Raw genomic sequence first — 25,536 nt, forward strand, 5'->3', positions numbered from 1 at the left:
AGAGAAGGTGAGAAAGAGTTTGAGGAAAAAGAGTTTCAAAGAGGGGGACAGAATGCAGGGAGGCCAGTTTGGATGCCTCAGAGAGAGTGCAGACTGGGGGAGGTGAAGACATCAAGATGATGGGGTGGGATTATGCGGGGCCATGTAAACCACTGCAAGGAATGTGGATTTTATGCTGCATGAGATGAAAGCCACTGAGACCTTTTGGGCAGGGGAGGTGTATAGTTAGGATTCTCCAGAGTATATATATACACACACATATATATACTCTCTCTCTATATATATATGCTCTGTATATGATATGTATCATACATATGACATGTATTCTATATATGATATGCAATGCATGGTGCATATTGCTGTCACGTCTGACTCTTTGTGACCCCTTGGACTATAGTCCACCAGGCTCCTCTGTCCATGAATTTTCCAGGCAAGAATACTGGAGTGGGTTGCCATTTCTTACTCCAGGGGATCTTCCTGACCCAGGGATTGAACCCATGTCTCTTGTGTCTCCTGCACTGGCAGGTGGATTCTTTACCACAATGCCACCTTATTCCTTATACATGGTAAATTTTCTTCATATATTCTATATATGATATATATTTTCTGTATACTTTTCCTATGGTATAGTCTGCATGATACATATATTCCATATATGATAGATATATTCTATATATGATGCATATATTCTATATAGGATACATGTATTCTACTTATATATTCTGTGTATGATATATTCTATACACATATGTATTTTAAAGATGATACATATATTCTTATTTTGTGGTTAACTTTTTATTTGGAGATAATACAGTAAATATACAGGAAAGTGGCAAGGGAAGTACAGGGATTTTTTTCATATACTCTTTACCCAGCTTCTACTAATGTTAATATCTTGGATAAATATAATAAAATATCAAAACCCAAGAAATTAACATCAGTTCAGCCCTTAACTATACTTTCAGTTTCATTTGAATTTCACTATTTTCCCACTATTGTCCTATTTTTGTTCCCAGATCCCATTCAGGATATCACATGGCATTAATTAAAAAAAAATTTGTTTTATTGGAGTATCGTTGCTTTACAATGCTGTGTTAGTTTCTGCGATACAATGAAATGAGTCAGCTATATGCATACGTCTATCCCCTTCCTTTTGAACCTTCCTCTCTTCCCTCCGTCCCTCCACCCAGGTCATCACTGAGTGCTGAGCTGAGCTCCTTGTGCTGTACAGCAGCTTCCCCCAGCTATCTGTCTTACAAATGGCAGTGTATATATGTCAGACCCAATTTTCCAATTACATATACCTCATATATCTTATGCATATGATATATTCTATACGATATGTATTCTGTATATGTGACAATTTTCTACATGATGTTTAAATATACTAAATGTATGGATACATATAAAGCTTGACCAGGGTGCAGGATGACCAGATATGTAGTTAAATATTATTTCTAGGTGTGTCAATGGTTAAGATGGATAGAACATCTTAATGGATGTCGCTAGGGGAAAAATCCCCCTGGGGAGACTCTGAACAGCTCACTTGGCTGATCAGTATGGTAGGTCTTACTTAAATTAAATCAAAGCAGCGTCTAGTTGACTCTGTGAATGGACATCTCAGGGCAAATTCAGTTCCCTTCCCCAGGGGATACAAATGTCAACAGACACTGCACAGAGTGCAGCTGCGTTTTCTGCCTTGGTGGTTTCTCTCTCTCTCTTTTTTAAAATATTTCTTTGTTTGACTGCACCGGTCTTAGATGCAGCATGTGGAATCGTCTATCTTTGTTGCAGCATGCAGAATATTTAGTTGCAGCATGTGGGATCTAGTTTCCTGATGAGAGATCTAACCTGAGCCCAGTGTATTGGGAGTGCAGAGTCTTAGCCACTGGACCACCAGGGAAGTCTTGATTTCTCATCTTTGAGCTCATTTTGTTATACATTCTCCAAATACTCTTATAAAAATCTATAAATCTATTATTTTATAGAAGTTTTAGCTACTTTATTCCATCATTAGGAAGCTGACTATAAACCAGTTAATCTACTTATCCTAGTAGATGCTTAATACATACTTGTTGAAGCCATACAGAGAAATAAACATCTTCTTTCTTTATTAAGCAGTATTTCTTCTGGTGCTAGGACTTGGTAAAACTAAAATCATCAACTGCTTTTGATTTATTATTTGTTATTTAATTATTAAAGACCAAAACTGCAAGGAATTTTAAAGATAACTTTGAACAACTGACAGTAATGTTTGAGGAAGTTCTTTTCCTTGCCACCCAGAACTTTTACAGTAAACCAACCTTTTTCTCTTTTCTTCATAAAGAATAAAAAAAGACACTTCAGACATTAGCCATGATTAATCAAGACCAGACTGTCCTGGATGAAAAGTGAAATATTCGCTTACAGAAGGACCTGTCACCCATCTAGATCTTTACTTGAAAGCCCTCACACTTGTCTTTGTGTCGACTTGAGGTTCATGTACATTTCATCAACCTTGCCAACTAAAATTGACAGGTAGGGGCTTCCAGAGAGAGGGATTCTGAAGTCTAATCTGGGTTCACAGGCAAACAGTGGTCTGATCCACTATTTTAAAAATATTTTATTTATTTATATATTTATTTGACTGCATCGGGTCTTAGTTGCAGCACACAGAATCTTCAGTGCCTCATGCAGATCTTTTGTTGCAATGCATAGACTCTAGTTGTGGCACAGGGGCTCTGGAGTGTGGGCTTACTTGCTCTGTGGCATTTGGGATCAAGCCTGCATAAGGTGGATTCTTGACCACTGGACCACTAGGGAAGTTCCAGCGTGATCTACTATTGATGTCTGCCGTGGGTAGAGAGGTAAGGAATAGCATCACACTTCTTACAAATTTGACCCCACTGGAATAATGGCTGTAAGCAGTTTCAGATGGTTAGATTGATAGGTTTGTTTTTTACATATAGATATTTAAAGTATAGTTGACGACATTTCTCACTTATCAGCTCAAAATGCACCTTCCTTTAAAGATAAAAGCTCAAATTAGTTCCCAGATTCACAGGCGAGTTCTTATGCTTGTACCACAGTTCTGGTTAAGAAGCTCTTTGTTCATTTTTCAATAAACTTTATTAGCCACCATCTCATTTCTCTAAGTGTAAAGCTTAGTTTTCCTGTAAGACTTTGCAGAGTCATTTAATAACTCACAGATAAGAGGTCCAAAGACCTGACTTCTCTCTGTTAAAGGCAGAGAAGAGGGAAGATGAGTAGACAGCAGAAATGAACTTGCAACGCTTGGAACAGGGTGTATGGGTTTGTCCGTAACATATAAATCCCAAGATTTTCGCCTCCCCCCATTTTTTAGAATCTCAATCAATGTTGTTTTAGTTCATTTGTCAGTGTTGAAATTAATGTAGAGAGATGCGGTCATCATTTAAAAAGAAATGAGAGGCCATCCCATACCAGGGTTTAATGTAAATTGACACGGGACAGGATGGGATAGAAAATAAGGAGATGCTTCACATAAACAAAGGAGGACTTCTCTGATGGCTCAGCAGTATAGAATCTGCCTGCGACGCAGGAGAGGCAGGTTCAATCCCTGGGTTGGGAAGATCCTCTGGAGAAGAAAATGGCAACCCTCTCCAGTATTCTTGCCTGGGAAATCCCATGCTCAGGGGCACCTGGGTGGGTTAGAGGCCATGGGGTCGCAAAGAGTCGGACACAACTGTGCACCATCAGCACAGTAGGAAAAGTATCATTTTTTGAAATTGTGTTTCAGTTATGAAGTTTGTGTTTCAGTTGTGATTCACTGGGATGCACAAATTTGTATATTTCAGGTAATGTCAAATCTATTTCTTATTCTGGGTTGCAGTCAAAATCTGTAAAAGAAAACCGCTGTGAATGGCATATATTATATGGAAAGGATTCTTCACCCTTGCCCCTACCACAGCCCTCCCCAGCTGTGCTCAGAGAACACCCCGTCAGCAACATCCCATCTGAGTGGGAAGGACAGTGGCGGGGACAGTGTGGTCACCCGCCTTGTGCTGTAATCATGTGGGCATTAGACAAATACTATTTTGGTTTTGATTGCCCCAGAGATCCTCTCTTAGAGACTGAAATTAAAGGAAGGCTCTGTCCATGCACCCTCAGAGGCAGGTGGAAGCAGAGAGGAACAGCATCTTTTAGAGAGTCACATGGGAAACTTCCCAAGAGCAATCAGACCCACAAAGTTTCATGCTGCATCTCTCTATTTTACCGAGCCAGATGGAAGATAGTTTCCCATACCATTCGCTCTTGAGACATGGAGCCTAGAAACCACTTCACTGTACTTCAGTTTTTGTGTGTGCTGCAGGTTTGAAAGTTATCCACCTTTTGCACACCTTAAGAATATCTTTTCTCTTCTTCCCTTCCCTTCTCTTCCCTTTCCTTGAGGATGTCCATCTTTTCAAGACACGTCTCCTGCTCTTGATTTGCACCTAACCTACAGTGCAAGCATTGTGTTCATGCATGTCACCGACAACTTGGCACTTGCCACGGGTACTTGCCATCTGCCTCTACAAGGATTAAACCATGTGCTGCTGCAGCTGCTGAGTTCAGCATAGAGAGCAGAAATGAGGCACTTGGTGCTCAGGGAAAAACTGGCGGGACAGGTCTTCAGATAGTTAGATATTCTCAGCCAATTTTATGAGTCCAATTCTTGTATCTCGTCATTAAGCACCAAAATCCTTCATGGTGATGATTGTTCCTTGTGACTAGCAAAGTTCACCAGACTAGTAGAAGACTTTTGGAAAAATATGTGCTTGACTGCATGTATTCCCCCTTCACCAAAATTATATATGTACTAAGCTTTACCCCCTGCCTCTTTGGAGCAGCTTCTCCGAGCTCTCTGAGGTGCTGTCTCCCAGGCTGCAGTTCTCACTTTGCTCCAAATAGAACTGAACTTGCAACTCTCACGTTGTGCTTTTTTTTTTTTTAAGTCAATATGCATCAAATGCTTATTACAGATAATTTTGCATGTGTGTGGCTGAAAGTCTCCATTTTGAGCGGAGGTGTTCTCACCTATAGATAAGTCTTTACTTTGCTTACTTAAGTGTAATTTAAAACCAACTCTTGAGCATAATGGGATGTTACAGCCAATATTTATTTTTTTCCTTTCATTAGATAAATAGTATTAAATTGGGATCCTTGAGAAAATTGTACCAGTGGTATCATATTTGAATGTATTCCGAGCTTGAGACTCACTCAGGCAAATTTTTATCATATGCAAATCACCATCATTATGCAAATAAGAGCATCCTCATTGCCATGCAAGTGTAAAAATGGATGTTTGTTTTTATGACGATGAATTATCTTTCCCAGTTGCAGTCTGCTGTGTGCAGTTCAGAAATCTGCGTGGGGGGTTCCTGTTTGTTTTTCAGAGATTTTTGTTGGTGTCAACGTGAATCTATTGCCAACTTGGGCAACGTGGGTTTTCTCTTTATTCCCAGGTCTAGGATCCTAGTTTCTTTGTTGAAGCATTACTGGGTTTTGTGTGTTTTTGTAATTTATAGTTTATATATAGTAGCAAGTCTACAGCTAACTTGAAAAGCTGTAAGCCTTTTGTGGTTCAACTGGGATGTTCCCTACTTCCCTTCAAAGTCCTTCAGGTCCTTTCTGAGTCATCTTAGAATCCCTCCAGGGAAGAAAATGACCCAGAAGAGTGGATTATTTTATTGTACTGCTGTATGATATAGGCTAGCTGGATAATATTAGTAACAATAAATCATTAACAATTAATGCTCCCTAGTGAACACTATGTGCTAAGTATTTAATTTATAGTTTCTCATTTAATCCTCATGCAGACCTTTAAGGAAGGTTCTGTTATCATCTCCATTTCGTACAAGAGGAAAATGAGCTCAGAGAGGTCAAAGAACTTGTTCTGGGTCACACAGTCAGTAAGTGGTAGAGTCAGGACTCAGACCCAGGTTCCTGCTCCCACCAAGCTTAAGGTCTTAGGCATGCACCATGACTCCCTAAAGGGTGACTTGAACTCCGGAAGTTGGAGCCATGGGTGCTGAATAAAGCAGGAAGCTTGTCCAGGAGGCTGCAGTTAAAAGGAGAAACTTTGGTTCCCCTGAGGTCAAAGGGAGAGTCTCCAATGATGGGAGTGGGCTGAGGTGATGGGTGAGGATGGGGATGGAGGAGGACCAGCCAGTCAACCAGTGTCTCTGAAGAGGGGCAGCATGAAGGCTTGAAACCAAGCAGGACCCTGTGGGGCTCCTGGACACAAACCCTTTCTGTGTCCCTCATTTCTTGATTACAGAAAATAGTCTTCATTCCACCTCCAGGACCTTCCCTGAATTCCAAGGGGCAGGTTCACACAGTTGCTAATCAGGGAAAAGAGGGGATGTGGAGACAAAGGAGGAACAGTCAGGAGAAACAGCAGCAAAGCCTTGGGGCAGGGTCCTGGCTCCCCCTCAAGGGATACACAGAACAATATCTTTGAACTGTTTTGCAGATACTGAAACCCACCCCAGGTAGAAGAAGCTAACTGTCTTCTGTTCACAAGCAGGTAGACCCCAGACTTGTTAGAACCAGAAGGTTGATGAGGCTGATTTCAGGGTATATCACCAACCAATCAGAAGAATATTCATGAGCTGACCACACCCTCTTTGAACCATTACTATAAAATTCCTCATTACCCTTCCAGGTCGGGGCAGGCAGTTGTGAGGGCATTAGCCCCTTGTGGCCTCCTTTGTCTGGCAAAGCAACAAAGCTATTCATCTCCACTTTATCCAAAATTCTGTGTTTAAGTTTTAATTCAGTATTGGGGTTGAATTTGGCTTCAGGCTGAGGCCAGAGGAGACTTCATCCTATGGTTCCCAGGAAGACATGAGATAATTATGAGTGGTATTAGGACTACAACTCAGGCTCCCACAGCTTGACGTGGTTTAGTCCTAAGATGCTCTTTCCCCACTTCCTGTCTATCTTAGTGTGTCCGTGGTCTAGATCCCCATCAATTTATTCCAGGCATAAGAGGGGAAAGGCTGTGGATGAGAACCTCATTGTAGAACATTCCTTCTCAGGCCCTGGGATTTTTCCTTTGCAGGTGTCTTACTGCACTGTATCTTTAATTCGCGGCGGTTCAACGTTTATTCACTTTGGGAAATAACACCTGATTTCCCCATTGGGAAATAATCAATGTCACATGGGATGCTGTCCAGCGGGTTGCTAACCCAGACGACCTGCTCTTTCCAAGTGCATGGGGGGATGTCTTGAGTTCCTTCCCTGGAATTCAGATCATGAATACTGAGAGGGGCTGGAACCAATGAATGCTTCCAGAAAGACCTTGGGAAGATAACCAAATACATTTTTTTTTAATGGAATGTTTCATGAATTTGCCTATCGTCCTTGTGCAAGAGCCATGCTAACCTTCTCTGTATCATTCCAGCTTAGTATACGTGCTGTCAAAGCGAGCGTGATAACCAAATACTTTTATTAGGACTACCACTCAGGCTCCCACAGCTTGACGTGATTTAGTCCTAATATGCTCTTTCCCCACTTTCTGTGTATCTTAGTGTCTCCGTGGTCTAGATCCCCCTCTTATTCCAGGCATAAGAGGGAAAAGGCTTTTTATTCGTTTATTTATCCTATTGTTCCAGGTCTTAGTTGCAGCACACGAGATCGTTGATCTCCATTTGTGGGGTGTGGGATATTTAGTTGCAGCATGTGAACTCTTAGCTTGTGGCATGTGAGATCTAGTTCCCTGACCAGGGATCAGACACAGGCCCCCTGCACTGAGAATGCAGAGTCTTAGCCCCTGGACCACCAGGGAAGTCCCATCCAAATACTTCCTGCCACCAGGAACTCCACTGGTGACCTCTGCAAGGTGTGCCCTCCACGTTTCCTGCTGATTCTGAGCATCACGTAACTCCCAGTATCTGTCTTCAGAGCCTTGGTCACCACCATTCGGGGGAGGTGGGCTAACTGAGAAGGATCAGAAGAAGATCACCCTAGGAGGGGGTCTTGTCAAGCTTCCAGGTGTTGAGGGGGTCACTGAGAACCATGAGCCAAACTGACAGCAAGGCTAATGATAATGTAATGAGCAAGATTAGTCATGTCCAGCTCTTTGCAACCCCATGGAATAGTCCATGGAATTCTCCAAGTCAGAATACTGGAGTGGGTAGCTGTTCCCTTCTCCAGGGGATCTTCCCAACCCAGGGATCAAACCCAGGTCTCCCACATTGCAGGCAGATTCTTTACCAGCTGAGCCACCAGCGAAGTCCTGCAGCACTGCAGGCAAGAGGAAAAGATAAACACTGAAATGTTCCAGCTCTCAATGTTTTTTATTTCCCTACGAAACTGCAGGGCTTCTCCAGTGGCTCAGCGGTAAGAAGTCTGCCCACAATGCGGGAGACCTGGGTTTGATCCCTGGGTCGGGAAGATCCCCTGGAGGAGGAAATTGCAACCCACTCTGCTATTCTTGCCTGGAGAATCCTATGGACAGAGAAGCTTGGGAACCTGCATTACATAGGATCGCACAGAGTCAGGCACAGCTGAAGTGCCTGAGCTGAACTGCAATGGGGTGAGGGTCAGTTAGATGAGCTCAGTGCTAAGAAAACCCCCACAAAAGGCTCTTGATTGGAGTCAGGGGATGAGGAGGGGCAGGAGAGGAAGGGCTGGGGGTGGGAAAGTAGAGGGTCAGAGCAGACAAAAGTGCCCCAACCAAGGGCCTTCTTAAAAGGCCTTCACATGCAAATGCCTAGGTTAGGAAGTTGGATGTCACCTGGGCATAGCCGGCCCAGGGGACTTGAGTCCTTGATGGAAGTCCTTTCAGAAAACTCAGAAAGGCTGTTCTTAGCTGTTCACCAAGTCTGGTATGGGGAGGGCAGCATCCCCTGTGGGCCTGTCTGTCAAAGCCTTACAGTGACTTGTGATGGACCTGAAAGATCGCACATAGGGTTTTGGCTGGAGCTGGCCTTGCAGGTCTCAGGCTCTGAAGGCCCGGGTGTGTCCTTCAGAGCTGCTGTTCAGGAATAAACAGCAGAGGTACGTTCCCACAAAAAGGTCCTTTCAGGCCTTTCTCTTAAATGGTTCAGTTTAGGCAAGTTCATGTGCCCGAAGCACAGTGATGCCAAACAGACTGAAATGATGGGGTTTGGAGCAGAGAAAGGCTTATTACAGGACCATGCACAGAGATGGGTGGCCCAGGCCCTAAAAAGCCTCAAGCTCCCCGAAGCAAAGCATTTTTACAGGCAAGGTGTGGGGGAGGGGTGGTCATAGGGTCTGTGATGGGCTTGTGCATGATTCTCTGATTGGCTGATGGTAGGGTAACAGCTCAGTGTCACAGAGGTTAACGTTATCAGTCCTTAGGCTCCAGGGGGCCTGGGGCTCTGTGCTCAAGATCATCAAGTGGTTAATATCCATGTGGTAGGGGATTTTCATGGCAACCCACTCCAGTACTCTTGCCTGGAAAAGCCCATGAACGGAGGAGCCTGGTAGGCTGCAGTCCATGGGGTCGCTAAGAGTCAGACACTACTGAGCGACTTCACTTTCACTTTTCACTTTCATTCACTGGAGAAGGAAATGGCAGCCCACTCCAGTGTTCTTGCCTGGAGAATCCCAGGGACGGGGGAGCCTGGTGGGCTGCTGTCTATAGGGTCGCACAGAGTTGGACACGACTGAAGCGACTTAGCAGCAGCAGGGGATTTTCACATCTGCAAAACAATTCAGAAATGTGCATCAGAAACTATTGTTTACTTAATTCTGAGAGGAGATAAAGTGGAGGATATGGCGGAAGTCTTGCCCCGCCCCCAACGCCCACCTCAAAGACCCCATGGGGTCCTATGCTTGGTTGCATTTTCTTCCTGGCCTTTGAGTCTTCTAGTGTAAAGTACACAAAGGTGGTTTGGGTGGTTGGGTGTGCTGCCAGCATTGGGATCCACGTGGGTATAAATAATGTCCTACAAGCAGCTCCAAATCAGGGGACGGAGGGCCGTAAGCAAGATCTCAGACACCTGAGCATGGAGCCACCCCCACCATTTCCCGTCTTTGTCACAGAGCTCAAGATTTGGATTCAGGAAACAGAAGATCTGATGCATTTAACCTGGGTCACAGGCCTACAGAGGCCACATGCAACCAGGGCCTGGGGGTGGGGTTTGGTTCTCCCAGGGAGAACAGGTGCAGCTCCCAGAGCAGGTGGAACAAGGCCAGATGGACACACAACAGCTGGCCACTCAGGTCCTTCTCATGCTGGTTCCACATGGTCTGAACCGAAGGTTCCAGATTTTTGAATCTGAATCTCTTCATGTCACTTGCAATCTCCTTTGGGGAGAAGATGGTTAAAACATGTTCACATTTTCATGTTGAAGGCAATAATATACAATTATAGGATTTTTATGTATCATGAGTTTCATTCTCATTTATACAGAAAGAGCACTGTCCTTATCAGCAACAGTGCAAAGCCGCTGGGATGGGCTGAACTGTGCACTCCTCCCCAAATTCACCTGTTGTGGTCCTAACCCTCAGTACCTGAGAATGTGACTGTATTTGGAGATAGAGGGTCTTTATAAAGGTAATTAAGAGAAAATGAGGCCTTCCCAGTTGGTGCTAGTGGTAAAGAACCTGCCTGCCAACATAGGTATAGGAGACATAAGAGACACGGATTCGGTCCCTGGGTCGGCAAGATCCCCTGGAGGAGGGCACGGCAACCCACTCCACTATTCTTGCCTGGAGACTCCCATGGACAGAGGAGCCTGGGGGGCTACAGTCCACAGGGTCACAAAGAGTCGGACACAACTGAAGCATCTTAGCACGCACACATGCCGGGTAAAATGAGGTCATATGAGTGGTCCAATCCAATATAGCTGGTGTCCTGTAAGAGGAAGAAATTTGTTTTTTTTGTTGTTGTTGTTAGAGTATAGATGCTTTAAGATGTTGTGTTAGTTTCTGCTGTAGAGTAAGGTGAATCAGTCACATGTATACATACATCCCCTCTTCCTTGGATTTCCTTCCCATTTAGGTCACCACAGCGCACTGAGTAGAGAAGAGGAGAAAATTTGGACACAGACACACAGATGGAACACCATCAGAACACATAGAGAAGACGGCCAGCTGAAGAGAGTGGTCTCAAATCAATTCTGTTGACACCTCGATCTCGGACTTAGACCCTCTGGCAATGTGAGAAAATTAATTTCTTGTGTTACTTTGTTATGGCAGCCCTGACAAACTAATACAGGCTCTGTAGTTCCTGTCTGAGAACAGACAGTGTGTCCTATTTTAGAAGTTCAGGGAACTTTCACCTGTATTAAAGGTTATTTTTGTTTGTTTTTCAGAAGTTCTCTCTTTTTTCACTCCAGCAAACAGGCAGACCACTTGCTTTTTGACCTGTCTGTAAGATTAATTTTCTAGAAAATTTCGTGAATTAATTGCTTACATCATTAAAAGGTCAGTAGGAAACAGGTGATACTTTTTTTAAAAGCTGGTTTGCTGTGCAGGTTTTATTGGCTGCTCTGGTGTTTCACTGAGCTCGGAGTTGCAGAAATGCAAAGAGAAGTTCAAGACACTGACAAGCTACCATGTAAGAGCCAGAATTAATGATACCTATTATAAATTAATTTATATGTATGAGTAATATATATAATTATATATATCAACCCTATTATTATCTAGTATAGCATATTATAATTATTTTTAATATAAATAATTTGTTCCCCAATAATTATATAGTATATTACATTAATATATACAATCAGTTCAGTTCAGTTGCTCAGTCATGTCCGACTCTTTGTGACCCCATGAATCGCAGCACGCCAGGCCTCCCTGTCCATCACCAACTCCCAGAGTTCACCCAGACTCATGTGCATCAAGTTGGTGATGCCATCCAGCCATCTCATCCTCTGTCGTCCCCTTCTCCTCCTGCCCCTCAATCCCACCCAGCATCAGAGTCTTTTCCAATGAGTCAACTCTTCTCATGAGGTGGCCAAAATATTGGAATTTCAGCTTCAGCATCAGTCCTTCCAATGAACACCCAGGACTGATCTCTTTTAGAATGGACTGGTTGGATCTCCTTGCAGTCCAAAGGACTCTCAAGAGTCTTCTCCAACACCACAGTTCAAAAGCATCAATTCTTCAGCTCTCAACTTTCTCCACAGTCCAACTCTCATGTCCATGCATGACCACTGGAAAAACCATAGCCTTGACTAGATGGACCTTTGTTGGCAAAGTGATGTCTCTGCTTTTTGATATGCTATCTAGGTTGGTCATAACTTCCCTTCCAAGGAATAAGCGTCTTTTAATTTCATGGCTGCAGTCACCATCTACAGTGATTTTGGAACCCCAAAAAATAAAGTCTGACACTGTTTCTCCATCTCTTTCCCATGAAGTGATGGGACAGATGCTATGATCTTCGTTTTCTGAATGTTGAGCTTTAAGCCAACTTTTTCACTCTCCTCTTTCACTTTCATCAAGAGGCTTTTGAGTTCCTCTTCACTTTCTGCCATAAGGGTGGTGTTATCTGCATATCTGAGGTTATTGATATTTCTCCCAGCAATTTTGATTCCAGTTGGTGCTTCTTCCAGCCCAGCATTTCTCATGATGTACTCTGCATACAAGTTAGATAAGCAGGGTGACAATGTACAGCCTTGACATACTCCTTTTCCTATATGGAACCAGTCTGTTGTTCCATGTCCAGTTCTAACTGTTGCTTGCTGATCTGCATATAGGTTTCTCAAGAGGCAGGTCAGGTGGTCTGGTATTCCCATCTCTTTCAGAATTTTCCACAGTTTATTGTGATCCACACAGTCAAAGGCTTTGGCATAGTCAATAAAGCAGAAATAGATGTTTTTCTGGAACTCTCTTGCTTTTTCCATGATCCAGCAGATGTTGGCAATTTGATCTCTGGTTCCTCTGCCTTTTCGAAATCCAGCTTTAACATCTGGAAGTTCACAGTTCACGTACTGCTGAAGCCTGGCTTGGAGAATTTTGAGCATTGCTTTACTAGCATGTGAGATGAGTGCAATTGTGCGGTAGTTTGAGCATTCTTCAGTATGGCCTTTCTTTGGGATTGGAATGAAAACTGACCTTTTCCAGTCCTGTGGCCACTGCTGAGTTCTCCAAATTTGCTGGCATATTAAAGTTGCTCAGTCGTGTCCGACTCTTTGTGACCCCATGGACTGTAGCCTATCAGGCTCCTCCATCCATGGGATTTTCCTGGCGAGAGTGCTGGAGTGGATTGCCATTTCCTTCTCCAGGGAATCTTCCTGACCCAGGAATCGAACCTGGGTCTCCCACATTGTAGGCACTTTACTATCTGAGCCACCAGGAAGATCTGGCATATTGAGTGCAGCACTTTCACAGCACCATCTTTCAGGATTTGAAATAGCTCAACTGGAATTCCATCACCTCCACTAGCTTTGTTTGTAGGGATGCTTTCTAAGGCCCACTTGACTTCACATTCCATGATGTCTGGCTCTGGGTAAGTGATCACACCATCGTGATTATCTTGGTCGTGAAGCTTTTTTTTGTACAGTTCTTCTGTGTATTCTTGTCACCTCTTCTTAATATCTTCTGCTTCTGTTCGGTCCCTACCATTTCTGTCCTTTATCGAGCCCCTCTTTGCATGAAATGTTCCTTTGATATCTCTAATTTTCTTGAAGAGATCTCTAGTCTTTCCCATTCTGTTGTTTTCCTCTATTTCTTTGCATTGATCACTGAGGAAGGCTTTCTTATCTCTCCTTGCTGTTCTTTGGAACTCTGCATTCAGCTGCTTATATCTTTCATTTTCTCCTTTGCTTTTCACTTCTCTTCTTTTCACAGCTATTTGTGAGGCCTCCCCACTCAGCCATTTTGCTTTTTTGCACTTCTTTTCCATGGGGATGATCTTGATCCCTGTCTCCTATAAAATGTCACGAACCTCCGTCCATAGTTCATCAGGCACTCTTATCAAATCTAGTCCCTTAAATCTATTTCTCACTTCCACTGTATATTATAATATAATTAATACATATAATTAATTTTTGACTTCTTATTTTTTAGAGATTAAGAATTTTGCAGAAGCAATGGTAAAATTTTCCACTTTCATACTCTTTTGAGGTACAGGTAGTCATTTTTATTTGGCTTTCTGGACCCCTAAAAATGTCAGTCAACCACAACCCCCAATTTCCCTTCTATCAGTTTTAGCATGAGTGGTCCAAGCAGCCAAGCACAACATCCTCCAAATGAGTGATTGGCTCAAGCACAAGCAGGTGACCTAAGCAGGTCCAATCAAAATGAAGCTCAGGTCTTTGTAAGATCCACCAGAAAAGAAGACTGTTGATCACCCTAACCTGAATTTGAGAGGATGTGGGCTGACACTCCTGCAACCACTGTGCCCCGAGGAGGAGAGGGCATGACAGAGAGTGGTATTTGCATCAAAGTACAGCTGAAAGGGAGAGAGAGAAATAAGGTTTCTATGTCATCCTTTGAACTCAGATTAAGCCATGTGTAAAGCCAGATCTGAGCCTTTCTAGTTACATGGTCTAATAAGTTTTTTTCCTTCTACCAACTTGGGTTGGGTTGTAAAAGTTTGATTTCTAAGTGAGACGTCACATGGGCAAAGACTGATGGATGGCTTGAACTGTTTGATATGAAGGAGAACAGGTGGTCCATTTATTGGTTAAATGGCCTTTGTGTTAATTATTAAGAGAGAACTTTCACCACCTGCAGTCTTGCCCTTTGAGTTCACCCAGAGATCTAAGTGTTGGTGTCCCTGTGCTTGAGGGCAGACATTGATTTGTGTAGAGCACGAAAAGACAGAGTCCTAAGGCAACAATATGCTCTTTGCTTTCACCTTAACTAGTAAACGACAATAAAGCTTGTTTGTTGGAATTTTTAAAATCATAGTTTCAATTTCAGTAGTTGTGATTGGTCTGTTTGTGTTTTCTATTTCTTTCTGGTTGGGGCTTGGGAGACTGTACCTTTCTAAGAATTTGCTCATCTCTACTAGGTTGTTCCTTTTATTGGCATACAGTTGGCTTATAGTAGTCTCTTATGATCTTTTGTATTTTTGTGGTGTCAGTTGTAACTTCTCCTTTTTCATTTCTAGTTTTATTGATGTGAGCTCTCTCCCTTTTTGACCTGATGAGCTGGCTAAAGGTTTATTTTGTTTATCTTTTCAAAGAACCAGGTTTTAAATTTATTGATATTTTCTATTGTTTTCTTCATCTCTATTTCATTTATTTGTGCTCTGAGTTTTATGATTTATTTCTCTCTACTACTTTGGGTTTTGTTTGTTCTTCTTTCTCTAGTTGCTGTAGGTATATGGTTAGGTTGTTTATTTGAGATTATTTTTGTTTCCTGAGGTTAGATTGTATTGCCATAAACTTCCTTCATAGAACTGCTTAACGGTATCCCATAGGTTTTGGATCGTCGTGTTATTTTCACTTGTCTCCAGATATTTTTTGTTGTTTAGTAACATACTACTTAGCCTTTACATGTTTGTGTTTTTTATAGCTTATTTTTCCTTGTAGTTGATTTCTTTTTTAAAATATTTGTTTACTTGTTTACTTGTGCTAGGTCTTATTTGTGGCATGTGGGATCTAGTTCCTTGACTAGGGATTGAACTCAGGCCCCCTGCGTTGGCAATGTAGAGACTTAGCCACTAGACCACCAGGTTAGTCCCTTGTAGTTGATTTCTAATCCCAAGGCATCGTGGTTGGAAGGTCCAAGGGAGAAGATGGTGGCTTCAGGAAAAACACATATATATTTATATGGTGCTGTTCTTAGTCACTCAGTCGTGTTCAATTTTTTGTGGCCCTATTTGCCTGGCCAATCCCATGGTCGGAGCAGCCTGGTGGGCTGCAGTCCATGGGGTAGCTGAGAGTTGGACATGACTGAGTGACTTCCCTTTCAATTTTCACTTTCATGCATTGGAGAAGGAAATGGCAACCCACTCCAGTGTTCTTGCCTGGAGAATCCCAGGGATGGGGGAGCCTGGTGGGCTGCCGTCTATGAGGTCGCACAGAGTCGGACACGACTGAAGCAACTTAGCAGCAGCAGCAGCATGGACTGTAGTCCTCCAGGCTCCTCTGTCCATGGGGATTCTCCAGGCAAGAATACTGGAACGGGTTGCCATACCCTCCTCCAGGGGATCTCCCCAGCCCAGGAATCAAACCCAGGTCTCCCACATTGCAGGCAGGTTCTTTACCATCTGAGCCACCAGGGAAGCCCATATATATAAATATATAAAAAATTTCCCCCTTGTGATATGCTCTTATATTTTTCCCTTGTATTATCACAATACTAAATTATTAGTAGCATCAGAAGGAAAATTAATTGTACTGCTTCTCTCTTCTGCTAGAATAAAGCTGCATTAAGACATAGTTTGTGATGTAATCTTGTTTACTACTACTTCCCTGTATGTTGTAGGACTTCAGGAACAATTTAGTGTAAGAATAAGAAAACCAGGCTGAGAGATGTGAGGTAACTTGCTCGAGATTGCACTACCAATAGAGCTGGGATGCATTTCCTCTTCATAACCTCTAGAATGTGAGTATGTAAAGGGAAAAAGAGGGTAGAGCATCACACGACGCTCCCACATGGAAGTGGCCCCAAAGCAACACTAAAAAGTGCCTTGGACTAGCTCTCATGCTGCTGCTGCTGCTAAGTCGCATCAGTCATGTCCGACTCTGTGCGACCCCATAGACAGCAGCCCACCAGGCTCCCCCCGTCCCTGGGATTCTCCAGGCAAGAACACTGGAGTGGATTGCCATTTCCTTCTCCAATGCATGAAAGTGAACAGCAAAAGTGAGGTCGCTCAGTCGTGTTCGACTCCTAGCGACCCCATGGACTGCAGCCTACCAGGCTCCTCTGTCCATGGGCTTTTCCAGGCAAGAGTACTGGAGTGGGATGCCATTGCCTTCTCCAACCAGCTCTCATAATCCACCATAAAACCGGTGTGTTGTCTTAAAGATCAAGATTGAAGAGACGCCAGGATGTGGAGAATGTGCAGATGTGAGCTTCAGCAGATGTTTTCTGTCTGAACACCATGAACCGGAAGATGGAGACACTCTTTGAGGATCACTGAATAGACATCCAGTCTAGCGGGCTGCTCTGAAAATGGTGCTACTGGGGGAGAGGAAGGTCTCAAGGGAGGAAGAAATAGCATCTTCTGATCATGAGGCATCAGGAGGTATAAGGGGATAAGTGTGAGTGGAAGAGGAATGAGAGATGGTGCCTTAGTCAGATTCTGGCTAGGAATAGAGTCCACACCAGCTACTTGCCAGGACAGCATGATCTGGGGCACTGGCCCCAATCATGGACAGGGAGGAAGAGCCCAACAGACGATGGTGAGGAAACCAGAAATCCTAGTGCTTGGAGGACACAGAGGGAAGTGACAGTCATGAGGCCCCCTGGAGAGAACTGGTGCCTTGGGGACATCTTTCCTGCCACCTGAGTCCCTGTAAGCCAACGTCATGAGAAACCAGGTCACCAGGGGTCCTGGGAAGAGTACACCTCAAGGCTCAAGCCTCACAGGTGCAGAAGAGGGCAGGGCCGGATCTGGGACTGGGTCTGAAAGCAAACTCAGTGACGCAGGATTGAGGACGGTGAGTGGGGGGTGGGGAGAAACCTCATCCCGTGCCTGGAAAAGCTTGAGCTCAGTTCTCTGCCTGAGAATAAAAGGCATGGATGGAGGGGATGCAGTTAAAGAAAAATTACTTTTGAAAATCCCATTAGTGCCCAAATGTTTTGTTATTAGATAATAATTAAATAGAAAAGGAAAACGCAGTGTTTATGGTCATACATTATTAAAATATTAACCAGGCCCCCGTGGAATCTGAATTTCCTTCTTTTCTGACTTCACTGAGGGCCCTTGAGCCTTTTGGATGCAAATGCTGTTTATTCAACACATTAGGCAATGCAGTTCAAATTATTTATTAATGGTGCTTATTTAATTTGATATCTAGGGTGTTTTCTGTCTGTGTCTGATGTCATTTGGGAAACAGACCATTGTTTTCCATTTTTTATTCCTATTAAAAGATTGGAGAGTGAATTATTCATGGAATTGTTTAATTTTGAGGGACTTTGATTATATCCAGTCTGTGTGTCATTTTTTCCTCCTTTATTGAGGCTGCCAGAAGTCAATTAGCCATCCCTAAATGAAACAACAGCAGATATCTCATTAGCAGTTGGCTTAATATTTATTTTTTTAAGATTTCTTTTCATTTGTGGTCATAGTTTCTGTTTAGATAAATGATTGTACAGATGCTTTGAAATCCACGTGTGACATTTTTCTTTTCAGTCAAGCAAATTGACTGCAACTATTTCATGCAAAAAAGTTTCCAAGATTGTATGCTGATTGGGAGCAGGGGCCACATTTTGAACTTTTTACGAATGCTGGCTAACCTTTAAGGGTGTAAACTATGTGTAAGATACTATGCTGTGTGGATTACAAATACAATCTGATTAAATTCTCACCATAACATTGTGATCCAGGGCTAAGAAAGCACTCCAGGCTCATAGCTGGCTCTGGCCATTCAAGATCCTGTTATTTTAACCATTAATCATCTCCTCTGAATGTATTATGTGCTTGTGCTTAGTCACTCAGTCATGTCCAATTCTTTGCGACCCCACAGACTGTAGCCCACCAGGCTCCGCTGTCGTGGGATTCTCCAGGCAAGAGGACTGGAGTGGGTTGCCATTTCCTACTCCAGGGGATCTTCCTAACCCAGGGATCAAAACTGCATCTCCTGCATTGGCAGATGGATTCTTTAACACTTAGCCCCCTGGGAAGCCCAAAAATCATAAATACCAGGTAATATTTTATTTTGTGAACCAGTGAAGAAATGCAGCAATGGAGAGGTATCTTGCTACTTCTGAAAAAATAGTAGGATCACCTAGTGATCCTGCAATTCATTTTGTTTTTAACGCTGTGGACATTTACTAGAAATGTTAGGACTCAGGGTAGCAAGTGACAGGAGTGCAATTCAAACTGACAAAAGCAAAAATTAAAAGACAATTTGGTTGAAGAAACCATAAAGTTGATAGGAAATGTTAGCTTCAGGTATGGCTGGACTCAGACGCTCAAACAATGGACTGATCTCTTTTCACTACTAAGATTTCTAGTCTTCTGGGTTATTTTTGTTCCCAGGGAGCATATTCTCTTTTGGTGTTTAGATGGCAAATGGAGCAGCTCAGATCCACCTCCCAGTTTTTTTAGTGCCCTTTGGTGGCTTGAGCAAAAGACCTAGGAAGAGGTATGATGGGCTTAGATGAGATAATGTGCTCATCCCTTAGCCAGTCATTGCAGTGGAGGAGTATGGTGCTCTGATTATCCATCCCTGGTCCACACTGTTAGGACCAAACTGAAGCCAGGACGGGCTCTAAGGGGCAGGCTAGGCCTGAGGTTTAGTCTCTAGGAAAGCTGAGGCACTGGGAACTCCCGCAGGCAGTGTAGTTCGACCAATCAAAAAAAAATCCCTGTAGCCTCCCGCCCGCGCCAGACCTGAGCCAATCCGGATAGGGATGTGAGGTTAAAGTCCCGCGCATGCTTACGGTTTAACCAATCAGCTACGCTGTTACAGGAACAAAGAACCATCTATATAAAAGTAGATGTGATTCAGAGCTTGGGGCTCTCCTCGAGACTCCACTGTGCTGGATGAGACTTGAGCCCTAGCTAGCAATAAACCCCTTCATGCTTTTGCATTGCTGTGGACGTCTTATTCTCTCAGTTTTGGGGACTCGGACTCTGGGCATAACACACACGCCTATGCCAGGACTAGGGTTGAGCACCCTAGTGAACTAGCACCATCCAGACTGCTTGGCTTGACTGGGGAAGGTGGGTTGTCTTAAAAGAGAAATCCAGATGAGGCAAAACACCTAAGTGTGTTGTTCATTTGTTGAATTCTGAGAAATTTGTTGAGGACGCCTGTCACTTCTGATTACATCTTCGGTGCTCAGTGTTTGAGTCCCTTTCCAGAGGCTTCTAGCAACCTCCATTGTCTTTGTGTCAAGATCCGCGTAGGATGCCTGGGGTGTGGGAGGAGAATTGTCTTATTTCTTTTGGGTTTAGTGTGCTCTGTGTGTGATTCACTGCTGCTGCTGTTGTTCTTAAGAGGGTTGAATCAAACTAGGATAAAATCCTAGACTTAAGCTATCTTTTTTTTCTCTTCTCATTTTTTCAACTATCACTTAAAGACTTGAGGAGCCCCTCTGGGGAGAGAAGAAGTTGTTGGTGCCAAGCACGCTGACAATTCTTTAATGGAGTTTCTTTCATCTTGGAAGAAAGAGAGGACTGAGAACTGCGTGGTTTTTTCCTCCCAGCTCAGTGTCCGTCTGGGTCTGTGAGAAATTTGTTTCTTGTTTAATGTCTCCTATTTCTTCTACTTCCAGCCCCCAAAACTTGTCTTTTTATTTAGATTCACTCCCTGATTACCAAGGAATCACACTCCTGCCTGAATCTGCTGTCTTGTCTTTCAATTTTGCCTAAATAACATTCCTGTCCTACTCAAAGTGGCTGGGTATTTACAGCTCTCATGGAATCAGTCATTTAACAGTCAGCCAATCAACAGAGAGATACCGAGACACACCCTCCAACATCAAGGAGTTCACACCCTTGCTATCAGGAAAAGCAGACTCTTGTACAGACCATTCCAGGGGAGAACTGTAAACAGAAGGGTCCAGAGAAAGGCGAGATCTCATTAGGCTCAGTCTAATGGGCAAATAGCACTTATTCTTCCTTCCTGGATGCTTTCTTTTTCTATTTTGGAATTGACACGGAATTTATATAAAATAAAATTCACCATGTTAAAGTGTACAATTTGGTGCTTTTTAGCATGCTTAAAGGATTGAAATATCAATAACCTCAGATATGCAGATAACACCCTTATGGCAGAAAGTGAAGAGGAACTAAAAAGCCTCTTGATGAAAGTGAAAGAGGAGAGTGAAAAAGTTGGCTTAAAGCTCAACATTCAGAAAATGAAGATCATGGCATCTGGTCCCATCACTCCATGGGAAATAGATGGAAAAACAGTGGAAACAGTGTCAGATTTTTTTTTGGGGGGGCTCCAAAATCATTGCAGATGGTGATTGTAGCCATGAAATTAAAAGACGCTTACTCCTTGGAAGAAAAGTTATGGTCAACCTAGATAGTATATTCAAAAGCAGAGACATTACTTTGCCGACTAAGGCCCGTCTAGTCAAGGCTATGGTTTTTCCACTGGTCATGTATGGATGTGACAGTTGGACTGTGAAGAGGGCTGAGTGCCAAAGAATTGATGCTTTTGAACTGTGGTGTTGGAGAAGACTCTTGAGAGTCCTTTGGACTGCAAGGAGATCCAACCAGTCCATTCTGAAGGAGATCAACCCTGGGATTTCTTTGGAAGGAATGATGCTAAAGCTGAAACTCCAGTACTTTGGCCACCTCATGCGAAGAGTTGACTCATTGGAAAAGACTCTGATGCTGGGAGGGATTGGGGGCAGGAGGAGAAGGGGACGACAGAGGATGAGATGGCTAGATGGCATCATTGACTCGATGGATGCGAGTCTGAGTGAACTCTGGGAGTTGGTGATGGACAGGGAGGCCTGGCGTGCTGCGATTCATGGGGTCAAAAAGAGTCAGACATTACTGAGTGACTGAACTGAACTGAACTGAAAGGATTGTACAATCATCACTACTATGTATTCTAGAATATTTTCATCACCCCCAAAGCAACCCCATACCCATTAGCAGTCACCCCTCAATGCCCCTCCATTCCCAGCTCCTGGTAACCACTAATTTGCCTCTGTGCCTATAGATTTATCTACTCTGGCTATTTCATATAAATGGAATCATACTATATGTAACCTTTTGCATCTGGCTTCTTTCACTTAGTATCATGTTTTCAAAGTTTGTCCATATTATTGCCTGCATCAGTCAGTGCTTCATTTCTTTTTATGGCTGAAGCATCATTTAAAAATTCTACCATGAATATACAAAGGTTCCTCAACTTGATCTGGTTCCCTTGTCTTTTTCCCTTACTCACAGATTATTTCTTACAATTTAAAATTTTATGTTTACCTATTGGACTTTACATTTTATTTTTATGCATTATTTGGCTTCTTGTTTCTAAGTTTCTAGAGTCCCATTTATCCAATTCAAATAAACATATACATAAACCCTCATCTAGACCACAATGGAATATTCTCTTCACACAGCAAGAAAATCTATACAAAATATAGATTTGGTGACAGTCTTAATCATTCTAATAATCCTAATATCATCCCTAAAAATAAGCAAGCTAAATTCATCTTTTTATGGAGGGAAGATTTTTGTGGGGGAATTTTGTGTGTTTGGATGGAAGTAACAGAAACCTCCATCAGAGGTTTCTGCATGCTGGCTTCCCTGAAAGCATAATGGCTTCCTTGAAACAAGAGACCAGAAACCAGGCTTCCCTGGTGGCTCAGTGGTAAGGAATCTGCCTGCAATGCAGGGGACACAAGAGACACATGTTTGATCCCTGGGTCAGGAAGATCCCCTGGATGCAAGCATGGCAACCTAATTCCAGTATCCTTGCTAGGAAAATCCCATGGATGGCGGAGCCTGGTGGGCCATGGTCGGATGGAGTTACAAAGAGCCAGATATGATTGAAGGGACTGAGCACAGAAACCTGGTAAGAATTTGAACAAATTTGAAATTGGTGCCCAGGAGTTTCCCATGGAATACAGCTGTAAGATCTCTGCATGGTGCCCACTGCTCTGTGCGTACGAGTTCTGCTCGTCTTTGTCTGTGATGTGTCCTCCTGTGAGGCTTAGCTCCTGCAGCAGATGGAAGACACCTTTCTGCAGGTCCTAAGATGCTCCTGTAGGGAAGCTCTCTGAAGGATCTGGCTTGTGACAGGGACCTGCTGCTGCTGTTAAGTTGCTTCAGTCGTGTCCAACTCTGTGCAACCCCATAGGCGGCAGCCCACCAGGCTCCCCTGTCCCTGGGATTCTCCAGGCAAGAACACTGGAGTGGGTTGCCATTTACTTCTAAAATGCATGAAAGTGAAAAGTGAAAGTGAAGTCACTCAGTCGTGTCCAATTCTTAGCAACCCCATGGACTGTAGCCTACCAGGCTCCTCCATCCATGGGATTTTCCAGGCAAGACAGGGACCTACCAATGGCCTAACCAACAGTAGCCAACAGAAAAAGTCTCCTACTGTGGAAACATAGTCGCCAGGAGCCCATCACACAATGATAAATTAAAGGACCCTTTGGACTTAGGTTGATGTCACAAAGGATGTTTCTTCACAAGTGAAAGGAGACAAAGCTGAGGAGAAGTGGCAGAGCGAAAGAAGAGGAGAGGTAGCCTGAGAGTAAAGGAAACCACGCATGCTTGAGGCTGAGGACTACATGGGGAGCTGTGTCCTCTGAGAATGGAGCAGTGCAGAGGACTTGGTGGATTCCAGGGTAGCCTGAGAAGTGGGAGGGAGAATGCAAGTGTGGCCCAAATTATTCATGAAACTCCTCGGTCCAGGCTGTAAATGCTCCGGGCTCTCATAAACCCATCTTCCACAAGGCCATTCTCCATCTGGATTAAGAGTTCCTGGGAGAAGGCCACATTTCTCTGAAACAAGCATCACCTTATTCCTAGTTGCCAGGGAGCAAGGAATAAATAAATGTACTTGGAAATATAAATGTGTAATAAAGAAAATAAAAATGGCAATAAGACACAGTTTACCTGGCAAGTTACCTCCTTACTTTAATGAAGTCCTTTTTACTGCATCGTTTACCAGCCTTGTGTCCAGTCGATAGAAAACTTAACAATGAAACAAGATCCCACAGTGCTTTCTGAGGACACTTGTAAATTTGGCTGGGGGCTGGGGGGAGTGTTCCTTCTTCCTTACTCAACTAAGATTAAATATGGCTCTTAAAATCCTGCAATGGAGATTGAGAAGAAAAAGCTTTATTTCTGCCACAGCACATGAAATAGCTTTGATTAAAACTCCATGAAGTACAAAAAGATTCTGTTGTATGTGTTCATGCTGTATAGTAGCCAACAATTGCATTACTTGGAACAAAGCAATTCCTTTTCATTAGTAACCTTATACCAGAAAAGCAAAATGGGTTGGTTTTGGATTGGCTGCCAAATATTAAATTCCTAATCATTCATGTGAAGTACCATTTCAGATAAAATACACTCAGCATATGTCTATATTATATTTTCTCATGATTAAGACAAATTAGTGCATAAGGAAAATTGTGACTTATTGCCTCATGATACCTAGGATCTCACAAGTGTTATTTTTAGTCTCTTAAGAAGTTCAAACATACTGTATATATTTCTAGTATGTTTCTATATCTATTCAGCAGGGAGACAAAGATTGTTTAATCACTGGCAACAAGACAATTGGTTATTGATGTAGAAAAGAATTACAGCCTCACCTCACACCATAGAGTGAGATGAATTTCAGATAAAAGAAAGAATTTAATCTAAGGAAATGAAACCAAGAAAACAGAGCTGGTGTATTAGTAGTTCTCAGTATGAAGTTAGCCTTCCCAAGCCCAAGAGCCAAGGAAGAATGTTCAGTTTATGGTTTCAACTACATAAAATAAAAACAAATTTCTACATGCCCCAATGACCATAAATAAAATTAAAGAGCTAATGAACCACTGGGGGAAAATACTTACTAAGTACAACAAAGCATTGACATCTCATTAAGGACTCATACCAACCACCTTAACAGCCTCACACATTATTGAAGAAAGAGGAAAAAGGAGTGAGTAGGAAAGTGATCAAACAGAACTGAAAATTTGTGGAAAAAAATGCTTATTAGTAGTAAAAACAAAAAATAAAAAAAACCCTAAAACATTGAGATACTGCTTTTCAACTATCAACTGGCAAACCACTCTTGAAATAACACCATTAAACAGCATTTCCCAACTTTGGCACTATTATGTTATGTTATATTTTTGGATAATTATTTGTGGGGAAGTGTTATCCTCATAGCAGAAATTAATTGAGGTACCCCGTTATGTTAGTGCTTTCTCTCTACTCATGCAAACTATATATTTTCTTTCGTGCTTAATCACACTCTGAAAATGATTGCCCTCTAGCTAAGGTTGCACTATGTACCTGATGTTTACTCCTCCAAGATAATACTCCCCAACACTCCTTTCCCCTGGGAGCATTCTTCATTTCAGAAAGAAGATCAGGGAAGGAAAACCTTGAGGACCACATGTTCTGGAATCCCCTGACACCAGCCCTAATGATTTCAATGCCCCCAGGAGAAGGAGAACACAAGAACTACATCAGCCCCAATCCTTATCTACAGCTCTGTTTTCCATTCTAAAACTGTAAGACCTCTTCCAGCTTCCCAGTAAGTGGGGCATAGTCTTGAGAGCATTAGTCTGTGGCCTTCTTTGCCTGGCAAATTAACAAAGCTACTCCTTTCTACCCCTCCAAAGTTCTGTCTCTGCATTTTTATTTGGCACCAGTGAACAGAGGCTGAGTTTGGGGGACAACATCCTGCACTGAGCCTCTACTGAGAAAGGTCTCCAGACAATATCCCTTATCCTCTTGGGCCCAAAATTGCCCACTTGGTTAGACTACAAGGAAATTTGCAGTCTTGCACATTTCTGGCT

At 42.9% G+C, this 25,536-nt stretch overlaps 1 non-coding gene across 1 annotated transcript; it reads right to left on the reverse strand.

Moving 5' to 3' along the window:
* Nucleotides 1–7,331: 7,331 nt before the first annotated feature.
* LOC138423018 (U6 spliceosomal RNA) lies at nucleotides 7,332–7,435 on the reverse strand. Its single transcript, XR_011250123.1, has one exon. It is a non-coding gene; the product is annotated as a U6 spliceosomal RNA (small nuclear RNA).
* Nucleotides 7,436–25,536: the final 18,101 nt, after the last annotated feature.

Source organism: Ovis canadensis, chromosome 17 (assembly GCF_042477335.2).
Source record: "Ovis canadensis isolate MfBH-ARS-UI-01 breed Bighorn chromosome 17, ARS-UI_OviCan_v2, whole genome shotgun sequence".
NCBI classification, from domain to species: Eukaryota; Metazoa; Chordata; class Mammalia; order Artiodactyla; family Bovidae; genus Ovis; species Ovis canadensis.